Source organism: Phyllostomus hastatus, unplaced genomic scaffold (genome assembly GCF_019186645.2).
Source record: "Phyllostomus hastatus isolate PE091 unplaced genomic scaffold, TTU_PhHast_1.1 phas_scaffold_78, whole genome shotgun sequence".
In the NCBI taxonomy this organism is placed as follows: domain Eukaryota; kingdom Metazoa; phylum Chordata; class Mammalia; order Chiroptera; family Phyllostomidae; genus Phyllostomus; species Phyllostomus hastatus.
In genome coordinates, this window is record NW_025334041.1 from 90,383,214 (window position 1) to 90,405,338 (window position 22,125).

The window sequence follows — 22,125 nt, forward strand, 5'->3', positions numbered from 1 at the left end:
TCATGATCATCCTCTGTAGTAAATCACACAGCTTAGTAAGTTTTGTGACCAAGGACATGTGGAAATCTAGGCTTGAGAGAGAATGAAAATAGTCCCCAAACCAAGACACAGTATCCCTGAGAGCCAGCAGACGGGCTGGGGAGACACAGCCCACTTTGCCGTGGTGAGACCTGATGCATTTCCAGGCCTGCTCTGAAACTGTGGTTCTCAGTCAGGACTTCCTGGGAGGACAAGATTCCTACAGCTTGTGTAGGACAGGAAACACATATTTTTAAAAACCCTCTCTTTTCTTGGGGTTCTACACTGCCTGTCTTTTGTTTCCCCTTGTTTATCCCCACCAGCTGGGCAACATTTTTGCACATAGAGTAAAAGGGTCCTTTGTGAACTTAAAGATTCCATTGAGGAGTTTCAGGCCCCTCCTCCCGGCACTTCTGGACCATCCACCTGGTCAGGGTGGTTTGGTTATAAATAGTTTACCTGCAGATTCCCGTTCTCATTCCTCTAGTTCCAAGTTCCTCAGAGGCTGGGAGAATTAGATAGGTGTGGTCACCTGCCCCCACCTCACCCCTGACATTGCAGCCTGAAATGGAAACCCTTCCTCCAACCGTTCCAAGAAGGATACTTAGTCCATGTAACAGGAAGCCCTGAGGGAGCATTGGGAGTGGAGCATCTGGGCCACCACGCCCTTCCTTCTTTGCACTTTTACCTTCCTCCTCCCTAGACCAGTAGAATTAGAATTTCATTCCAACCCTTGTGTTAGTATCTTAAAAATCCAGGGGCTTCTAATGTCCGTTAGATTAATCGGGGTCTGGAAGAGGGTCGTAACCAACCCAGATGGCACTGACCAGGGCACATTGACTTTTTTCTTTTACTACTCACCCAAGGGTATGTTTCACTGATTTGAGAGACAGAGAGAAGCATTGATGTATGAGAGAAACATTGATCAGCTGCCTGCTGCACATGCCCAAACTAGGGATCAAACCTAGGTATGTGCCCTGACTGGGAATTGAACCCGCAACCTTTTGGTGTGCGGGATGACGTTCAAAGCAACTGAGCCACGGGCCAGGGCGGAGCACTGATTCTTTTTAAAGATCCTCCTGGGGGACGAATGTTAACTAGACTTATTGTGGTGGTCATTGCACAATACACAGGGTCCAGCAGAAGTAACGCCTTCCTGAGTGTGGTTGGTAAGGTAATAATATGGGTGTAATAATTTATAGTTTCAATTTGAACATTTCACCTAAAATGTCATGGTGTGCTTGAGTGTAATATTGTTATATGAAAGAATTACATGCTTACGATTTTGTACTAGAAAAGGGGTGTTACTTGTGCCAGACCCTGTGTACAAATAGCAAAGCATGTTCTACACCTGAAACTAATATAATGTTATATGTCAATCCTGATGAGTTTGTCATATCAAGGCCACACACATTCATATGGAGGATTGGAGACGTCCTGAGGAATGTTGGCCCTTTCCTTCCCTTCTCACCCTTTTCTCCAGGTTCCATCTCATTCCAGTCAGCAAATAATTTCTTGGGGAGGAAAATACCAAGTTGATGTTAACGTGAAGTGAGATTGTTACAGAACAGACCCAGGGGGGTGTACGATATACTATTACCAAAAGGACCCCCCTTTTTTCGGGGGTTCCCCCCATACTAGGTTCACTTTGCCTACTGCCAGAGGAAAGACATCTCTCAATGCTAAAGATTGGTGGAAAGGAAAGGAATTATTTATTTAAAAGTTATACAGACTTAGAGTAATGACTTAATGTCTTCATTAAAATACTAAAGTCCTTTAGAATGCCCACAAATACACAGTCCTTCCTTCTCCCTCTGCCCAGTCCAGGGTACTATATCTCAGGAGAAGTAGAAGTCCGTGATTCAGGCTCCCAGCACCATCAGCTGTGTTGCCACCACGATCTCCAGTTAATCCAAAGCCATGTGGCACCTTCTCATGGCCCACCAGCAAGAGTCCTTTCACCCCTTTTCTTCCAGGCAAAGACTCTTGCTTTCCAAGCCATGTGTCAAAAGGGAGCACCCCAAAGCTGCGGGGTTCTCTCCTTGCATGGCTGCCCTGCCTGGGTTTAAATCCCAGCACCAGTCTTCCTCTGCAGCCCCATTTCCGACTCCTCCTATAATCAGCTACACTTGTCAGCTGATATTTTCCCCATATTTTTCCAGCTTTTCTGGGCTGCCATAGTAAGTCTGGGCAGGTGTGGCCCCCATGGCATGGAGCCAATCTTGTCTAAGCTCTCACGCAGGCGCTGTACCCAGGGGGAGTTGCCTCCCAGTTATGTCTTGGGTGGAAGTCACTTCCATCCCCCTGGCTCAAAGCATGGCCACAGCTGTTTAACACATCTATGCAACCAGTTAAAGGTTATAGATATTTTAAATGACCATGCCAGAGGTTAGCTGCACAGCTGTTGCCATGCAAAACAGCTCCCAATGGCCCTGCTCCATGTGTCCCATCCCCCAGCTCAGACTGGTGGGGATGAGGACATCCTATATGCATATTTTTTCTAATATTTCCTGGACACCTTGAATTCTGGACCCCATTACAAATGCCTATTTGGGGCTCCCCTCTTGGCTGCACCCTGTTACAAGATCATAAGAGATGATAAAAAATAAATTCTAACTGTTGATCCAAGATGTCTTTTATATTGAGTAAAAAAATCCTAAAGCACACCAAAAAATCACCTACAGTTGTCCAAATTTATAATTTTTTTATTATATTTTTCAAAGTTTGGCTGAAACCTTGAAGGCCCAGCTAATTTTTTTCAGAAGTTTTCCTTGGTGGTGTAACACAGAGGCCTTTAGAATACTAATTTAGCTGTTTTAATGTGGGACCAGTATTTGCTAGAATTTGAAGGAAAGCAATTATAGAATCACATGCTTTTACCTAGAAATGAAAGTACATTGACTTAAAACAGATGTCTAACGAAAATGGATGCCAGGTTTTAAGATTGTTTGTTACTTGTCACACAGAATGTGGCACTGCATGCAAATGTGAGAAAGGCTGAAAAACTGTTTTACTATCTTAGAAGCTGTAAAGGACACACTTTCAGATGGGACAGTTTTGCACAACAGTGTGACTCTGCTAATCTCAGTGAACCATAGGCTTAAAAAATGGTTAAAATGGTAAATTTTATATTGTGTATATTCTTCCATAACCAAAACAACATCAAACTAAAGAAATGGTACCAAAGTCAACTAATGACTTTATAAGAACTCAAAGACTTCTTTCCAGAAAAATCGCACCCCGAACACAACCACCTGGGCCTGTGTGCCTCACCTGTAGATCGCCAGCTTCCTGAGGCAGATGGACTTTGAGATTAGGCAAGAGTGCCCAAAGCCATACATCTCCTAAAGTTTCCTGCAGTTGACCAAGTGTGTTTCTCTACTAATGTGTCTTTTAAAAAATATTGATTTGAGAGAGAGGAGGAGGGAGGGGTGGGAACGAGAGAGTGCGCTGCTGTTCCACTTATTTAGGCATTCATTGGTTGCTTCTTGTATGAGCCCTGATCCAGGATTGAACCCGCAACCTTGGCGCCTTGGGATGGTACTCTAGCCAACCGAGCTACCCAGGCAGGGCTATACTAATGTGCTTTTTTTTTTAATGTGTCTTGACCATGGTTCAGAACCCCTGAGCAAGTTCTAGAGGCCCAAACAGCTTCTCAGGGCTAACAGCAGAGCTGGCTGAGGGAAAGCTCGCTCACTGGTGAACAACTGATGCGGCCTTGGACAAGTGCTCACATCTGCAGAGCCTCAGAAGCACTCAGGGAAAGCGAAAACGCTGACTTCAGAGGTTTTGACAACTACATGTGTTTTGTGCTCACACACGTAAAAAAATGAGACAAGCAAGTTGGCCCTTCCTCCCATTTGGGCCATTCATAATCTGACAGGGAAAATTAAGAATCACTTAATTCAAACAAACATGTAAGAGTGAATTTGTGCTGTAGTGCATGCCTATGGGAAAAAAAACTTGTTCTTTGAGGGTTTTTTTCTATTTCACATTCATGTTTTTGTTTTTTGTTTGCTGTTTTTAGTATATTTTATTGATCTATTTATTTTAGTCTATTTAGTATAGTTTATTATATTGTATGCTATTACAGTTGTCCCAATTTTCCCCCGTTTGCCCCCCTCTGCCCGGTACCCCCTTTCCTCCATCAATCCCCCCCACCACTTACTTCATGTTCATGGGTCATGCACATAAGTTCTTTGGCTTCTCCATTTCCTACACTGTTCTTAACCTCTCCCCTGTCTATTTTGTACCTACCAATTATGCTTCTTCATACCTGCACGCCTCCTTTCCTCCAGCCTCCCCCTCCCTCCTCTTTCTAGCTGATAACCTTCCAGGTGATCTTCATATCTATGATTCTGTCCGTGTTCTGGTTATTTGCTTAGTTTTTTAGATTCAGTTGTTGAGAGTTGTCACTTTAATGTTCATAGTTTTGATCTTTTTCTTTTTAAGACTGGATGTTTGTCTCTTTAAGTAGCTTTAGTAGCATATTGGTGTAAATTGCATTGTTACTGTGTCTGAAGTGGAACACCCCTAGAGTGGGAATATTAGCAACTTCTTATGTAGCTTTTGTGAATTTTTCACTAAAAATACACCATAAGTCTTACCAACAAATAACCATTCTTGATTGTTGAAAATCCGTATTCATTCATAAACTGTTTATGGAGTTGACACTTTCTGGCCTTGGGCATGCTTAAGTCATCACATTTGATACTTAATTTGGCAATCTGTAGATCCAGTGGAAAAAAACAAATGTGGGAATGGACCTCTCTGATAAGCTTTGGAGACAGTTATTCGTGGTCGAGGGCACATTTGTTCATGAAAGCACACAGGTGCCTGTCCCTCCTCCACGACACCTCATTGAAACACAAGGTCTGAAGATTTTACCCATTCAGGGAGCTGAGACGTAGGCCCCACTCTACCACAGTGGATGGTCCTTCACTTTCTGCTTGGGTGCTTCGAGATAAGGAACCCACATCATGCTGTGCAGCTCTGATTGTCAGCAGGTTCTTCTGTGGAACCACTGTTCTCGGCAGCAGGGACAGCCAGTTCCTTGTTCTGATCTCCCTGCTGATATAGGAAGGCAGTGCTCCCTCTCTTCCTCAGGCCAGTCATCATCTTGGTCTCTTTATCAGTGTTTGCTTGCAACCATGTCTTTCGTCAAATGGGGGCTCAGAACTGGAGGTGCTTTTCCAGATGCCAGACTCTTAGTTCCTGTGGGTATTTGCCTCTCTTAATGCTGTCTAGGGTGGCTTCGGGGCTATGGTCAGGGTAAAGGCACCAGCATGTGTGTGTGGATAATACATGCTACCTGTGCAGAGCCTGCACCCTTGAATTTCCTTTTAGTCAGTGTGTCAGTTACCATCAGCTTCAGTGGGCTTTAGAGGAATAGATACCTCTGCCTTTGAGAGGGCACCTTATTGGCTCCTGGTATGCTGGGCAGGGAGGGGGAAGGGCATTCCTCCTGCTCCAAAGGAACTCTCCACTTGTAGGGGAAGGACTGTAGTCTTCTGGATTCCTTGAGTGGTAGTCTTTTTTTCTTTTAAAGACTTAATTAATTAATTAGTTAATTTATAGGGAGAGGGGAAGGAAGGGAGAAAGAGAGGGAGAAAAACATCAATTGGTTGCCTCTTGCACACCCCACCCCCATCTGGGGACCTGGCCCACAACCCAGGCATGTGTCTTGACTAGGGATTGAACTGGTTTTCAGGCTGGCACTCAACTCACTGAGCCACAGCAGCCAGGGCAGGGTGGTAGTCTCTGGCAGGGACTCGGAAGGCCAGGCAAGAAGGTGAGCGAGCTGCTTGTGCCACCAAAATTGTGTTTTGAAGCTGGTTCTGGGCCACCTACTCAGAGTCAGTAGTCTGGGGAGTTTAAAACACACATGTCGGTGGCCCACCCAGAGCTCCTGGATCATCCTCTCTGGCCGTGTAGCCCAGGGAATCTGCATTTTTGAAAAGCGCCCCAGGTGATTCCTCTGCCTGGAAGCCAGAGTTTGAGATCTGCTTCCTAAATTGTAACCACCTCTTTGATGTTCATTTTCTTAAATGTCCAAGGACGGGTACTCAGGAATCTCAAAGGCCACCTTTGTGCCTTGCTGCAGCCACCCCTGCTTTTAGTAGTTCCTGAGTATGTGTTTACACAATCTGCATTTTATGAAGTCCATAAAGACATATTTACACAACAAATCAGCAGCCCTGCAAAGGTCAGCTTTCTTCTGTGTGTATGAAAGGCACTTAACTCAAAGTCAATTAACACCAAGAGAGAAGCTAATTAAGGCGTGGAAGTGAGCTGTTCATGCGGACATTCTAGCTGTAACTTTTGTTCCCAGTTGTAGCTTAGTTTTACAAGTCCCTTCAAGCTAGTTACTCCACATAACCTTGGCATGTGTGGCCTGTTACAACACACAGGTAAAAGTGCCATTTGTCATGTCATCATGTAAGAGTGCTGTTTAAAAGCATGTAACTTAAGTAACTATGAAATGATGCCATGGTAGCCCTTTTGCAACTGATGGAATCCCACTCCCCATGGCCAGCATCAGGGATATCATAGGAATGCTAGCGAAAGGGCAGGGGGACTGGGTTCCCCTCAGCGTTGCTTTCAGAGCCTGCTGTTGAATGAGCCTTGCCTGGGTCTGACGCTGTGATTTCCGCATTCGCAGAGTAATTCCTCTAAGAACTGCTGGAGGATTAAATGAGGGGAGATGGGTCACGTGCCCAGCGCCTGCTACCCAGAAAACAATCAGTTTTAAAAAGCGTATCTACTGCAGCTGATGAGGATTATTATAACATAATGTTGAAAACCCTGAGGGTGAACTCACCCTTAGGTTAGCAGTTGCTGGAGGTCAGGAGCCTCAGCGGGTGGGTTTACTAGGGCAAACAGCCAGCGCCAGGTCCTCCTACACCACCGGGACCCCACCCAGCCACGCCAGCCAAATGCCCTGCACTGTGAACCACTCCGCAAAGGAAAAGTACGAGGGGCGCCACACAGGCTCGCTCTGGTTTCTGTGGACCCGGTGGTGACACCTTCAACCCAGCTTCCTATCGATAAATGCCTTATTCTCAGGAGAAAAAAAAAGGCGAGGACCTCTTTTGATTTGGAAACCATTTTTTAATCTAGTGAGGTTAAGAACTGGGATGGTTAGTGTGCAGCTAGTGATTGTAAAAAGAGAGTCTGCCTGAGAAGGTTTATCAAATACTGTGCACATGCTAAAGATCCGGCGGGCGTGGGCAGGGGAGAGGGACAGCCCTGGGCAGGCTCCTCCCGGGTCTTTGGAATTGGCACATGAGGTCACACTTTTTTATTAATTTGAAATTACTTGTAAAGTCTTTACCAGGAAACTAAATTCTTGTTGCTAGAAGTGAGGCTGTCGAGGTGGCTGTATTCTTGTTCAGTGTTACTGTAGGGAGGTAGGGCTTCTGGGTAAAAACTAGAGGATTTTGACCAGTGCTGTCCAATAAAAATAGGGTGCGAGCCACATCAATAATTTTAAATGTTCTGGTAGCAAGTTTTTTGAAGTCACTAGGAACAGGTAAAATTTATTTAAACATTTTTTTTAAGTATATCCCACAGGTATCATTTCAACAAGTAATCAGTGTCAAAAAGTATGAAATATTCTGCCTTGGTTTTGTCCTGCACCTTTGAAATGTACTGTATATTTACACTTAGGGAGTCTCATTCCGACCAGGTGGGCTTTGGGTGTTTGGGAGCTGTGTGTTGCTAGTGCCTACTGTACTAAACAGCAAACCTCTAGACCGAGACAGACCTGGGTGAGAACTTCACTCTGCTGCATGTTGGTTGTGCGACCGGAGGTAAATTACCTGAGCCATGCAAAGCCTCAGTGTCCTCAAATGTCAAACAAACAAACAAACAAACAAACAAAAGGACCATAGCCCTGGCCAGCATGGCTCAGTTGGTTGGAGCGTTGTCCCAAAAAAGAAGGGTGGCGGGTGAGATTCCCATTAGCTGCATGTGCCTGGGTTTTGGGATCAGTTCCTGATCGGGGTGTGTACAGGAGCCCATAGGTGTTTCTTGCATCAGTGTTTCTCTCTCCCTTCCCCACTCTCTCAAATGAGAATAAAATAAATCTTTAAAAAAAAGGGACCATAATGCCTGCCTTTCTGGGCTGCTGTGAGTGTTGAGTCAGATGATGTGTGGGCACAAATGCACGGGTCCATGAAGAGGTCCTCTGCAATGGCATCTGTGATTTTTGAGACAGTCACTGTTAACTGTGTAGGGCATGGATTCAGGGATAAGAGTTATGGAGAAAGCCAATATTTCAACAATATTAAGACAATATTTATGGGCTGAAGAAGAATTTCCAAAAAACCTGGCAGTGCCAGGGACTGGAAACTGGGATCTGGCACACAGTGTTGGAAGGAGGCTGTGGTTCCAGTCCTCAGAGCAGTTTGCTTGCAGCTGTGACCAGTTCAGAGCTGGTGTACCGGGAATTCCTACAGGAATCTAGTGGCATTGTCAAAGCCTGCTGAGCCTCAGGTGGGGGGGGAGCTGGTTTCAGATTCAGACTCTGCCCCCTATGTTGCATATTTCTCTTCCCAAACTTTGGTTTTCTTGTCTGTCAAATGGACCAATAATATGAGGCTTGTGAGGATTCAATTAGACACAACACCTGAAAGTGCCTGCTGCGGCATCTGGGACATTTGAGGCACTTAATCCATGCCAGGTGGATGTTACTGGCACCTGGAAAGCAGTTCAATGTAAAGGTTAGTTGAGGGCCTGGGGTCTAGACAGAAGGGAAGGATTGTGCCCCTCTGGTAAGCAGCTTAAAATGGAACCATCAAGAAAGGAGAGGAGCCCAAAAGAGTGGTTTTGTAAGGAAATGTCTTTGGAGCTGAAAACAGACTGATAAATCCTGTCTAAGCCAAGTGAAATGGGTGTGGAGGATCAAGGGCCATTTACCCATTGTTCGTGGAATACCAAGGCTCTCTTAGACTGTAGTAAGGATTTGTGACTGAACTGGGTGCCAGAGGGTGTGGGGGCCCAGATGGGTGGACTGGAACCCTCCCCACCAGCTGTGTCCTGAGCATTTTGATAGCATTCTTTTCTCTTGTCCCGTTGGTCCTCTAGCTACCTTATCCAGCTTTTGATATTTTTAATTATTCTGGAAAGTAAAATGATTGTTAGAGCATCATGCTGTCTTGTGTTAGTACTATAAGACAGTCTCAAGAGCTGAGGGAGAACTGTCCTCAAAATGGAGTTCTGAGGAGTTACCTGTGTTCCCAAGGTGAAGCATGAGTGGGTACAGTGTCTTCACAGGTAAAAGGACAGCAGTGATCCCGCCAGAGAGAATAAATACAAGTTGGTCTTTTGATTTAAGCAAACCAGACACCAAAATCTAGCATTGCAAAGCATGTGAATGAGGGTGTGCAGTCACTGCACACAAAGACAGCATAAAATTGCTTTAAATAGGCAGCATCCTCTCTCCTTACCCTTGCAGAGAGATGCTCTGCATGCCGAGCACCCACCTCTCTGATTTACTGCAGTTCTGCATCTGTGGCCACCTAGCAACAGACTAGAGCCCCTCATGCTGAATATTTACTGCTTGATCAGGACAGTTGAATGGCCCTAAATATGGTCATGAGATGGGTTTTCACTGCATGTAGTATTTTACTTAAATTCAGCCAGAGCTATTAACCATCCTCCACCACCAACACACACTCACATGGAGATGTACTGCCTTCTTTGAGTTCCTATTAAGAAGTTGTGATTTGAGAGTTTTTGTTGGTTTTTTTTTTTTTAATTTTTAGTTCACATTAGCTATAAGGTCATAAACTTTCTATCGTGGGACTTCTGGCCATAAGTAAGGAGCTGAATGCCCCATTTGAAAAAGAGACTAAGCTTCCCACTGCCCCAACTAGTGTTCAGTGACTTGGACCAGAAGCCCAGGCCCCTGGCTGGGTGGAGGCCCCTGCCTCACTGTAGGTCTGAGTTCTCGGGAAAGGTGAGTCTCATCTCTGAGGAAGTGGTGGCTTCCTTTGACAGGCCATTCTGATGGAACCGATCCTGTCCCCGCAGAGGACAGGATCGGTGTTAACTATTTAACTATAGCTTGGTGTTAACTATTTCTGGCCTGTCTTTCACCTGCAGTGAGGAGGGTTGGTTTGCCAAGCAGAAGGAGAGTGAAGTAACACATTCTGAAGTGTGTTGCTACCTGCCCCTGACATTCCATTCTCCCCTTCCTTTAAAAAAAAAAAATCCTCCCAGAGGTAAAAAGTCAGGGCATCCCAGGTGTGGTGTGCAGAGTATAAGGCCCCTACTGCTGCCTCTGCCACAGCTCCTTGTGTCTTGGAGGCAAACTTGTGCACAGACGCGAGCTGATGAAATACTGGTTCACCTAGCAAAAATGGGCTCTTTGATTTGGGGGAAGATGGGAGGAGGTGAACCTGGTGTTGCTTTGTTTTTAAGTTTATTATTCTTGGCTGCTGTGAGGAGTGAACTATAAAGAGATTGAAGGATTGGAAAGTTTGTGGGTGGAGAGGATTAGAAAATCTCGGGTTCTCATTTTTTTCTGGGGGCACAGACTGTGGGAGTTTCTGCTCCTGGGGCGGTGTTTGTTCTCTGACGTTTGTCCAGGCCCTGGAGGACCTGCTAGCCTGGGGTGGATGACGTTCTGATCCCAGGTCAGTGGTACCAGCAACGTGGAGGCCAGAAAGAAGCATCATTTTATAGATGAGGACACAAGCCTGGGAATTAAACCCGAGTCATGTGGTTAGGGAGCAGAAGAGTGTGATTGGCCTGGTTGTCTTCCCCCAGGGATCATCCAAATGACGTCCAGGAAGAAAGGGGGCTGGTGGGGGGTGCTGCCCTCGAAGGCAGGTCTGCTTGGAGAATTCATTCATGATTGTGAGGAGTGCCTGAAGGAAGGAAAGAAGGGACAGTCACTCAGCACAGAGGCCCTGGGTCTTCTCTAACAGGAGTGCTCTGGGTGGGAGGAGGGTGGAGGAGCCTGAGGACTCGCAGAGGAGCTCAGATATAGCTGCTTAAATTAGTTCAAAGTGAGAGATGTAATTACTGTACTTGCTCAAACCAAATGTCTGAACATTGTTATAAAATGAGGTGTAATCACAGAAAAGAGTGCAGCGCAGCATTACTCCCACAAAATAGCCTTTGTGGTCTCAGGAGCCTGTGGTACTGATGAATCTTCTGGGGGTGTCGACGTCCCATTAAGTTCAGGTGTGTGGATTTAGACTTAATTGGAGGAGTTTTCGTCCTGTTTGTTTGGATAATCATTAACAGTTGCTTCGTGTTTATAACAAATTTGTGATGAAGGAGGAAAGACTCTCCATTTTAAACATTTTAGCTAGAAATATTAGGGGTCAGAATAAAATAAGCTCTAAGCCAAGAGGGAAAACTGAGGGTAATTTATGGCAACTGGCCCTGTTAACTGCTATTTGAGTGATAAAAGGAAAGATGAAAAGGACATTTCAGTAACTCCCTGGAAAACGACTTCCTCTAATATTTTTATATTGGCTTCACTTTTTTCCTCCACCAAGCTGAATAGTGCTATAAGAAGGCAGTTGGAGTTCTGATTCTGCCACTTGTTAGGTCATATGATCTAGCGCAGTTTAAATTCTAAGCCCTAGTTTTCTCTTCTGGAAAATGGGCCAATGTAGACAGTAAAATGAGGTAACACCAGGCACAAAAGAAAGCAGATGGCAAAATATTAGCAAGCCGCTATTGTTGTTGCCATCATTGTATCTGATTGTGTTTCAGCTTTGCACTGCACCAAAGATAGCCATAAGACAGGAGGAAAAGTGGAAAGATGCAAGATCTGTCAGGGAACAGGTGCCTGGAGCTAAGCAAGGTTGGTCCAAGAAAGGCTTCCTGGGCCAGTTGTTGGCGAGCGAGGCAGTTGTTTAGCAGAAGAAAAAGGATAATGTTTAAGCTGGGGATGTGGTACGTGGTATGACTGAACTGTGTCCTCATTTGTAAGGAATGGACACGCAGTTTTGTAGATGTGCAACCTGTACCCTGAACCCTTTGGCTTCTCCCTAATCTTGTGCACCAAGCTTGGGGCGGGGGGGTCTGTCAGCTCCTAGCTCCCAGAGACTCAGGTCCTTCTATCTGTGACCATTAGGGTTTACAGAAGGACAGGGCGTTGGCCTGTTTTGTTTAATGCTGTTTCTAGTGCCTGGCATAATATGGGTTTAAGCAGTATCTGCTGAATGAATGAATGTATGTGCTGTGTGAATGAGTATCTACAATGAGTTTTACATGCTCCTTGAGAAAATTCATCAAGAAAACCGTCATTACTGAGGCTGTTAGGCCATACCATAAAGAGAGGAACTTTTACATCAGCTTGCTTTGGTCATGGACAAGTTGTTTATCCTTGTGTTTGTTTATACCTAGTTACCATGCAGTTCACTAATATGTTTAATATATTTGATTACAGATTTTAACTTTATTTTATGTTAAAACCATTAAGGGGAAATTACTAGTATGAATGTTTCTTTTTCAAAAACTGATCATGCTGCTGCTTCTGGAGTAAAGTGTTTGAATATTACATTCACCTGGTCATCGCTGTGACCAGCACAGTACTGAGCAGGTGTCCTGAGGCATAGGCCTCCTGGACCAGGACTTTGATGCACCTGTGAATCACCTGGGGCCTCGCAAAATTTCAGATCAGGTGGAGGAGCAGAGAGCATGCATTTCTAATAAGTTTGCTGCTGCTGCTGCTGCTGCTGCTGCTGCTGCTGCTCTTTGGACCACACTTTGGCAAGACTTCAGTTTGTCTTTAGTATGTTGATTTTTTCTTTGTGTTCTAAAGATGCCTAGTGTATCTATTGTAAATGTTGTCTTTTCTTAATCCCCTCTGGAAATAGTTACCTTGGGATGGCCCTTGTTTGGTCTGCAGATGGTTAATACAGTACTGCCAAGCCTAGCCTAGACGTCCTAGAAGCCAAACGTCCTAGAAGCTTGGACGTTTCAGGATTCACTGTGGACCTGGAGTGAAGTCTGATGCTTTATATTTGGCTTTTGGGAGTGTATTTGGACTTTTGGATGTAAATCAAATGTAATCAGGTTCAGTGTTGGCTAAAAGTATGGGTTGCGCCAGTAAGTTGTTTGACAGAAGCATAAAATGCCCCAAACATGATAGATTCATTCTACTCAGTTTGACCATATGCGCGCATCATTGTCTAATCCTTTTTTGGTGCATACTAAAGCAACCCTTCTGTAGTCTTGCAAAATGAAAACCTTAATTATGATTGTTTGCATGTATGTACAATGCCAATTGATTTTAATTGTGAATTGTAGAGTTTCTTCAGATGCAGCTGCTTTACATTACTGTAATTCAGGCAATATCCATAGCTGTGAGTTTAACTTCCAGTTTGTATTAAGATGCCGTGATTGCATAGTTCACTAAGGCTTCACCTCCTTAGGTGCTGGAACACCACGGAGGGTCAAACCTGTCTCCCTCCCTCCCTCCCTCCCTCCCTCCCTCTCCCCCTACCCCCCCTCCCTCTCCCCGCTCAGTCCCCCTTCTCCCTGCCCGACCTGCCTGAGTACCATCCAGTCCCGTGGCTTTCCATACTATCTGTGTGCCCATGACTCACAGATTGATTTCTTTAGGCTTCTATTAGCATTGCCACACGGATGCCTAACATGCATCTAAACTTAAGTGTCCAAAACAGGACTTTCAGTCCTCTAAAGTGGGCGGCCTGCTTCCCCAGCCTTCCCTGTGCTGACACATGACATTACCATTTGCTCAGTGGGCCAGACCCCACATCTCATGGTGTCTTTGATCCCACTTTGCTGCACTGCCTGTCCGCCTCTAACCCATCAATAAGGTTGTCTGTCATTCCTCCCCAGGAATATGGAAAGTGGCCTCTTTTTCTCCTGGCAGTTCCCTCCCTTGGTCAGGCTGTCACAATCTTTCACCTGAAGCATTGCCATAGCCCTCTGGCACCCTCCCTCACTCTTGCTCCTGGGTAATACATTTTCTAGAGTAGCCAAATGATCTTTACAGGAACACATCACTTCTTGTCTTAAATTGCTTAAAACCTTCCAGCAGTTTTATATTGGAAATTCCAGACCTGGTGTACCAATCCCGAATTCTTGTCTTGGCCTGTATCACACCATCTGCTCCTCTGCTACCATTCTCCTGCCGGCCAGGAAAGCTCCTTCTTGTCTCAGGGTCTTTGTATTGGACATTCCCTCTGACTAAAATGCTGTTCCTCCTGCCCTTCCCATCATTGGCTCCTTCTTGGTAAATGATTCCGAGTTGTTGTTGTTGTTTTAAGCTTTTGCTTACTTTTAGAGAGGGGGGAAGGGAGGGAGGAAGAGAGTGAGAGAAACATTGATCACTTGCCTCTCGCACACGCCCCAACTGGGGACCTGCCTGCAACCCAGGCAGGTGCTTTGACTGGAATCAAACCAGTGACCTTTCACCTTGTGGGAAGATGCTCAACCCAACTGAGCCACACCAGTCAGAGCAAGTGTATCTGAGTTTAAATGTCAGCTCCTGGGATGCCTTCTCTGACACTAGTCACCACCTATTACCTCACCTGAGTTTAAATCTGTGTGGGACTTAACTACTTACTGTCTGTTGATTTCTGCATATGTTCTGTCTCCCTGTATGTGAGCAGGAACCTCACTTGTCTTCTGCGGTGTACACTAGTGTCTAGAAAGTATCTGAACATTATAGACACTTAAAGTACTGTGTTTGTTGAATAAATGAATGACTGTGTCTGAAATGCAAAGAAACTGAGTTCTACCAGCACTGGCCTTTATTTATTCACCGCCGTTTGAGCAAAAAGTAAAATAATAAAATAAACCATATTATTCCTAAAGATTTTTTTGCTTTGTTGTGTTGTATCATAAAGAAGCAATTCCCAGACTAGGTTAAAATCGAGGTCCTGTGACTATAGGCTTGCATAAAGCACCTGATCCTCCTGTGCTGTTTGCATTCCTAGGAAACCCATGTGCCTTAGCGTTACCTAAAGAAAATTAACAGATGTTTGTGTGTTTTAATACTCTCACTGTTTTACATTTTACAATCTGAGTGCTTTTAGTTAAAATACTGGCCCACCACTATCAGCAAAGACTTCTTGAGCTCTCAGTACTTAGGTCTTTGTGCTTGTACTTGAAGCTAGAAGGGAAGAAAATGGTAAAAGACACGGTGACTGACCTTGTAATTCTATTTGTAAACATTCAGTCTTTAACTTCTGGTTAAACACAGTAAACTGAACAAGTGTATATATCTCTGTTTCCTCCCAAAACTCTAATAAAATGACAGTAAGGAATAAAAACAGTGTAACTCCAGAAACCTCCCAGAGAGAGATAATAACCAAACTTTGCAAGATGGAATGCCAGTATGTGAACACCAATTTAGCAGAGCACAGAAAGCTGAAACTGCCTGCTGGGGCGGTGGTGCAAAGCTGGGGGTGGGGTAGATGTTAGTTTCTGCTGCAGAATCCAGGGGGCTGGAGGTCCAGATGCAGTTCTCCACCCAAACTGGGGAGTAGAAGGACATTCTGTCAGCAAGGGAGAAAGAGAAGACCTTGAAGTTCAAGAAACAGGGTCCAGTACAGAACGGAAATGAAGGGAAGAAGCCCCAGCAATACAGCCACACATTTAAACCCTGACAACAGCCATTCTCGATGGGTGATGCAGGATGGATGGTTCCAGAAGCGATGGCTCTAAGACCAAAAGTGCTTTTGATCCTAGTGAGAGAATGATTTCCAGTCCTAGCCCAGTTTGTAAATGAAGTAGTAATTACTACAAAGAAAACCAAGTAAAAATTGTTGAAGGGGGTCATTTTTAAATGTAGGAATAAAACAAAAAGCTAAGAATGAAAATATGACCATTGAATTTTACAAGATTGGCTCTAAAGATTTACATAACTGAGTCTGTGTATCACCAAATCTTGATTTAATTAAAGTGTCAGATAACTATTTAAGAAGGAGAAATGAGGTGATGTGTGGAGGAGCCAGAGTGATTTAAGAGAGCTAAACCTGAAAGAGCCAGGAGATAATCGCTAAAATTGATGCCAGAAGGCTGTTCTGCCGTGGCCTCACTGAAGAAGTATTCACGCCTGTGTATCCTCTACAATGCTGAGAACAGCCCTGTCAGGTGCGTTGGAGGAAGTGACATGTCTGAAGAAGTCTAGCCAAGACTCCTTCCCGTCTTCAAGAAGTGGTCAATCTAGCAATTCCTGACTGTTTAGTCAGGGGCACTGACCTGTTTTCCTTTAGGCTGTCAAACACTCGCGTGTGCGCGTACACACACACACACACACACACAGCCGGCACAACAATAGCTGTCTGGTATGAATGAATAAAAAATCACAGCTTTTTTTGGTCTTATTGGCAAAAAATATATATTTTTTGGTTGCTGCAGAATTTTAGTAGTTTATGTTTTGAGATGAAAAAGGTTGAAAATGTCAGGTTTAGGCAGTTGAAAGTAGCTTCACAGAAGATAGAGAAGTTGAGTTTGGCCTTGATAGATTGGTAGGGTTTGCGTAAAAGGGAAAAGAGATTGTTCTAAGCCACAAACTAAGCCAGTGAGAAAAGTGCTTATTTGTTCAGATGGGAGCAGTGAGGGCTGGCTTTATTATTTGGCTGATTTCCGACAGGACTAGGGTAAGCTCAGGAAATGCACCAGTGTTCGGGTGAGGGTCTCAGAGGCCAGGCCGTGTGGACCACATGAGCCTGGAAAATGAGGGTGCCGAGATGTAGTGTGCATCTATTTTAATATCGAAATTATTCTACTTCGGTATTCATTCAAAATAAAAAGTCAAGTCTGTTTCCTTTTCTGATGGTCATGACTAAATTTTGCTTGCATGAACGGTTCTTGTGTTCTTATTTAAAAGAAGAATTTGGCATATGGCAGACCTCCTCATGCTATCTTTATTTAGTTGGTGGTGGGGTGTAAGTGATTAAGAATGCAGCTGTACTTGCTACCAACACATGCTTTTAGGGAGTGAACTGCTACACAGACAGGCCTGGGTAGAAGTTTAGAATAGCCTCTTGGGATCAAAGATCTAATTTCTCAAGCACATGAGATACACGAGTCCCTCTCCTAGGGGCGGAAGCACTGGGAGCCGTTCTCGCCCCGAGGCAGCGTGACCCGTTTAAAATGGCGGCCACCTCGGGCTCTGCGGGGAGCAGGGCCACTTCCCTGGGAGTGGGCGGAGGCGGCTGGCTTCACTCCACTGCGTGTACTTTGGCTCCAGTGCTCCTTTGAAATAAAACTTTCTTTACTTATCCAGCATGTCCCAGGACAAATCCATCTCTGTCCTGTTGCTCAGTTACACGGCGGTGCTGGGTCCTTAGTCTTCAAAGCTTGTAACTCCCTCTTGCTTTTCCTCCAAAAATTTGTTCTTTCACTCAGCAAATATTTACCAACTTTCTGCCGTGCACAGGGCTGTGTAGAGAGCACAAAGATGAATCAGACATAGGGCCTGTCTGTAAATGCTGTCAGTCAAGTAAAACAGGAGTTCCCGATCCCACCCCCAGCCCCGGGGTGGGGGGGTAGGGGCTTCCTGGGATTACCACTTGAGCTCCGCCTCCGGTTCCCCCCACCCCACCCCCCAAGTCCATGGAAATTGTCTTCTACTAAACCAGTCTCTGGTGCCAAAAAGGCTGAGGACCTCTGGGGTAAAGGACATCTTTCAGTAGGGCAAGCCCACGGAGCTCTTACCGGGAAGTGCCCCAGAGTAGTGCCCTGTGCTGTAAGTAATTAGAAGGGAAAGGAGATTAGCTGATAAGCGGGTTTCGGGTTCACCCTCATGGAGAAGGTGCTGTTTGAGTTGAGCCTTGAAGGAATAGGGTCCGCTGTGCAGAGAGGGGTTTTAGGCAGAGGTAGAAAACACATGGGCTCTATGAGGCAAGAGGACGGCTAGAGAATTGGAAGAGCTTACTGAGTTCTCACTATGTCCCAGGCCCCTGGCTAAGAAGGCACCCTCCTTATCTCATTTAATCCTCACAGCAACTTCTTTCGTACTAAGAAAACTAAGGCCTGAAACATTTAAAGAACTTGCCCAAGGAAGCTCATAAGTGGTGAGAATGGGGATTTGAATCCCAGACAGCCTGGTTCCAAATAAACTGTTGGCCTCTGTAACAGAGGGCCTCAGCCAGAGCGAAAGCTATTCAAGCTATTCGAAGGGAAGTGGAGTAGTTTAAAAGGTGAGATTTAGAGAAACATATTTTGGGGCAGAGGGAAGAAAGAACCTTGAATGCTGAGCTAATTACTCTGTAAGCAGCCAAGAGCCATTGAAGGTTTTTAATGGGGTGTGACATGGCCACAGCGGTGCCTCCAGCTATAAGTCAAAAACATTTGAGCTTATTACTATGTGCCAGGTGCCTGACACCCCTAATGTCATTTAATCCTGTTAATAGCCCTGTGAAGTAGGTGCCATCGGTGCCTCCTTCCACTGCTAAGGAAACTGAGTAAACGTGTGGGGAAGCTGACTTGCTAGAAGATGAATTGAGTATGGTATGGAAGCTGCACTTGAGGTCAGAGGCAAAGAGGTCTTCAGGCCACTGTAGGAGCCCATGAGAGACAATGGTGACACGGGGAGGTGAGGAAAGGAAGTAATGGATGTGAGAGAATTGGGGTGCAGATGAGGGGAGTGTGAGATTCCATGTGGCAGAGCTTTCTGATTTCCATCATATAGGGCACAGGTGTTGGGGAGAGCATGGGGGAGTGCAAGCTATGCAAGGGACAAGTCACCCTCTCCAACCCCACAAACAACTTGAAAGGACAGATTTGGACATTCCACCCACAAGTGAGGAGAAGGCCTCTGAGGGTGGAGTCAGCGATGGGTGTTACAGTTGGTGAGTGAAGAGTGTGCGGAGACAGTGGAGCTGGGGCCAGAGGTGGAGCAACATGGAACCCTTAGATCTGAGACTGGAGAGGAAGCTGGGCTCGAATGAGGGAGGGCCAGCAGGGTACCAGGATGGGCAACTGGTGGGCTGGATGCCGCAGGGGGAGCTGGTGATGGAGAGAAACTGCTAGATGTGGCAGGTCCTGGTCACTGCGCATGTCTTGGACCCTTCAGGTGTGCTTCTTTCTTCAAGTTCAGGTGTCAGGTGAACATTTGATCTGTGTTTGTGAAACTTAAGTGATAAGAAATCAGTCTTCATGTAGTATGTGTTCCTCAATCAGATTTGACCCAGATGTTACTGGTTTTTGTGTTTATTGTGGCTTCTTTGAAATGCAAGGTCCATTAAGCCCTTGTATGTGTCCATTCCCAGAGACTGCCTGTTTCCGTCAGATGGGGGGCCTATGCAGGGCGCCAGGCCTCTGAACGCAGCACCCTTTGCCAGACGCCTGTGAATTTTAAAAGCAGGGATTCATCTGCAGAATCATCTTTCTGAACCTAATGATGGGAAATTGCTTAGCTGTTGAGCTGTGATTGATCTGTTTCTAGCAGATCAGCTACCTGAGAGGAAATGAGAATTTAAATTGTTTGTTGGAATTTTAAAAATTTACTTATTAGGAGACGTCTCATCCATAGATGCATATGACACAGGGAAAGGTTTTTTATCCCAAGTAGCAGCCACTCTTGATTGATATTTTATGTATAATTTTCTTGCCTGGGTACTTGTCACACATTCTTAGTAGTTCTTACAACAGTTTTTGCTGTTTCGAATCCATTTTAGAGATGAGGAGCCCAAGTTCAGAGGATGAGTAGCTTCCTCAAGATTTCCCAGCTGGTAAGTGCCAGAGCTGGGATCGGAACCTGGGTCGGAACCTGGATCTCTGGCTTTCTGCTCCCACTATCAGTAGTAACCTAACAATTGGCAATAACAATTATTTAATTCATCCAGTCATCCATCCAGCCATTCATTCATTCCCCAAAAAGAATAGTCCATATCATTCCCTAATATAAGAGAATATTTGAGATGGCTTTTTGGAGAAGAGAGCCACAAACCAGAAAACACCAAAAAAATCCTCCTTATAGCTGGTAATTCCCATTATTATTATTGTTATTATTTATCATTACAAAGAAAAATCTGTAATTATTCAACACACAGATATTAGTTCAGTTGGAGTCTTCACTCTGGACTTGGGAAAGAGGTTGGAGATCCATGTGAAGGGGCAGGCTTCCCTTGGGGAGGGGTGCCACTTCCCCACATAAGGCGCTTCCCACAGCAGCAGCACATCTGCGTGCAGGTGTCTGAACGGTGGGTGAGTGCTACACTCAGGATTATTTTTAGTAATGTGCTGCCCCGTTCTTATTATCCCTGTGGCAATAACTCTGTGTTGGCAAAATTGGGATGTAGGTGCAGAGCCTCGTGTCCTGTGTTCACCCAGTGCTGTGCTCCCACGTTATTCAGCATTCCTTCAAACCTTGCCTTTCTGAGGCCACACGCCACCTGGTCGTGTGGACGTTCCACACGGCTTACCTACTGCCGCTCTCCCTCACCAACGGTTTCAGCTCCCATAAGTTTAAATACCACTGCCCATGAAATGTTTTCATCTAATTATTATCCGTAAATGTCTAGAAATTTTTAGATAAAGATGAACTTATTAAAACACCCAGTAATAATATATATTACCAAATTGCTTTATTTGACAACCTAAGGGAAAAGAGGTCAGTGTCCCTGACTAAATAGTTAGGTACTGCATGTCTTAAAACTCCTTGTGGTGCTCTGGTTGAAAATCGCTGCTTCGTTGTATAATATGTATGCACATTGCGATTTTGCCTTTTGATGAGGAGGCAGAGAAGAGATCCGTTGTAAGCTCCTGACTGACAGGTGCCTCTCATGGTTCCTTTTCCTCGTTACGTGTTGGCAGGTAGAATCTCTAGTGCACCGAGGTGTAGGGCCTGAAGGACCTTCCAGACCACCAGTCCCTCTTCTCATTTTGCGGTACTTTCTGCTTCTGCCGCACATCCTCTAAAGCAGCACTTGGGAAAGCCAGGGCTGAGGGAAGGAGGAGGATTGCGTGTCCCTGGCACAGTTCTGATTAATCCTATTCATTGTCAAGTACAGCTTTTTAATGAGCTGATTCATTATTGAGAGTAGGTCTCATGCAGATCCCCAGTTTGCATCCTGCAGATTTAATTTCTAACAATTTCCTCATTTCAGCACAGCTCCATTGTACCATGGGTTTTATGATTTCCTTCAAATGTGGAACCTCGCATCCCATTTTATTTCAAAACTGTGGGGTAAATATGAACAAAATGAAAGCCTTCAAAAAATGAGCTACAACACATAGGTGGATAAACTCATCTCTCAAGGAAGGACTGTCCGCACATAAACGTATTAGAAGAAATTACAGAGGAAATCAGTATTAAGTTTCCAGAGTTCTGTTTGTGTGATAATACCACAGACAAATTTAACAAATCAGCAAAATTTGCCTCAATTTTGATATATAGACTTAATATAAAACTGAAAAGTTCAGGAAATTACAAAAAGACACACTAAGACAATCAGTAGAGATACAGACAGCTTAATACTTAAAAATGCCAAGCTGACCACTTAAAAGAGAAAAATGTAGTTGGCTAAACATGGAACAAAATAGCCCACAAATTATTAAAGCAATGCAATGGAAGCATACTAGTTTCACAGTAGTCACAGATTATTAAAGTAATGCAAATGAAACAATAGCATTTTTTTCAACTGTTATCAAATAGAAAAATATTTTTAAATGCTAGTATGACTTTGGCAAGGTGGCCATTTTTACATGTGCAGGTGGGAATAGAATTTAGTGTCCTTTTCTAGAAAGTGATTTGGTAATATATATATATATTTTTTTTTTAAAGTTCATCTTTATCTAAAATTTTCTCTTCCAGACATTTACAGATAATAATTAGATGAAAACATTTCATGGGCAGTGGTATTTAAGCTTATGGGAGCTGAAACCGTTGGTGAGGGAGCCCAGGAGAGCGGCAGTAGGTAAGCCGTGTGGAACGTCCACACGACCAGGTGGCGTGTGGCCTCAGAAAGGCAAGGTTTGAAGGAATACTGAATAACGTGGGAGCACAGCACTGGGTGAACACGGGACACAGGGCTCTGCACCTCCACAAACACCACCCCAGTTTTGCCTGAAGCACACACAGAGCAGAGGGACCTAGAGGAGCTCCAACAGACCGTGCGTGCTCACTGGCCATGGCACTTCTGTGATGTCAGAGACATA

General features: G+C 44.8%; 1 protein-coding gene across 3 annotated transcripts in view; it reads left to right on the forward strand.

The window, feature by feature from the left end:
* The window catches only part of SPRED2 (sprouty related EVH1 domain containing 2), a 111,866-nt gene that overhangs the window by 16,853 nt on the left and 72,888 nt on the right, over window positions 1–22,125 (forward strand). Inside the window, exon 2 of one of the 3 annotated variants that reach the window (XM_045827982.1) lies at window positions 19,644–19,697. The exons of the other annotated variants lie outside the window; for them this stretch is intronic. The gene's annotated coding sequence lies outside the window, so the exon portion shown is untranslated. The remainder of the gene's footprint in view (window positions 1–19,643; window positions 19,698–22,125) is intronic. 3 annotated transcript variants of the gene reach the window in all.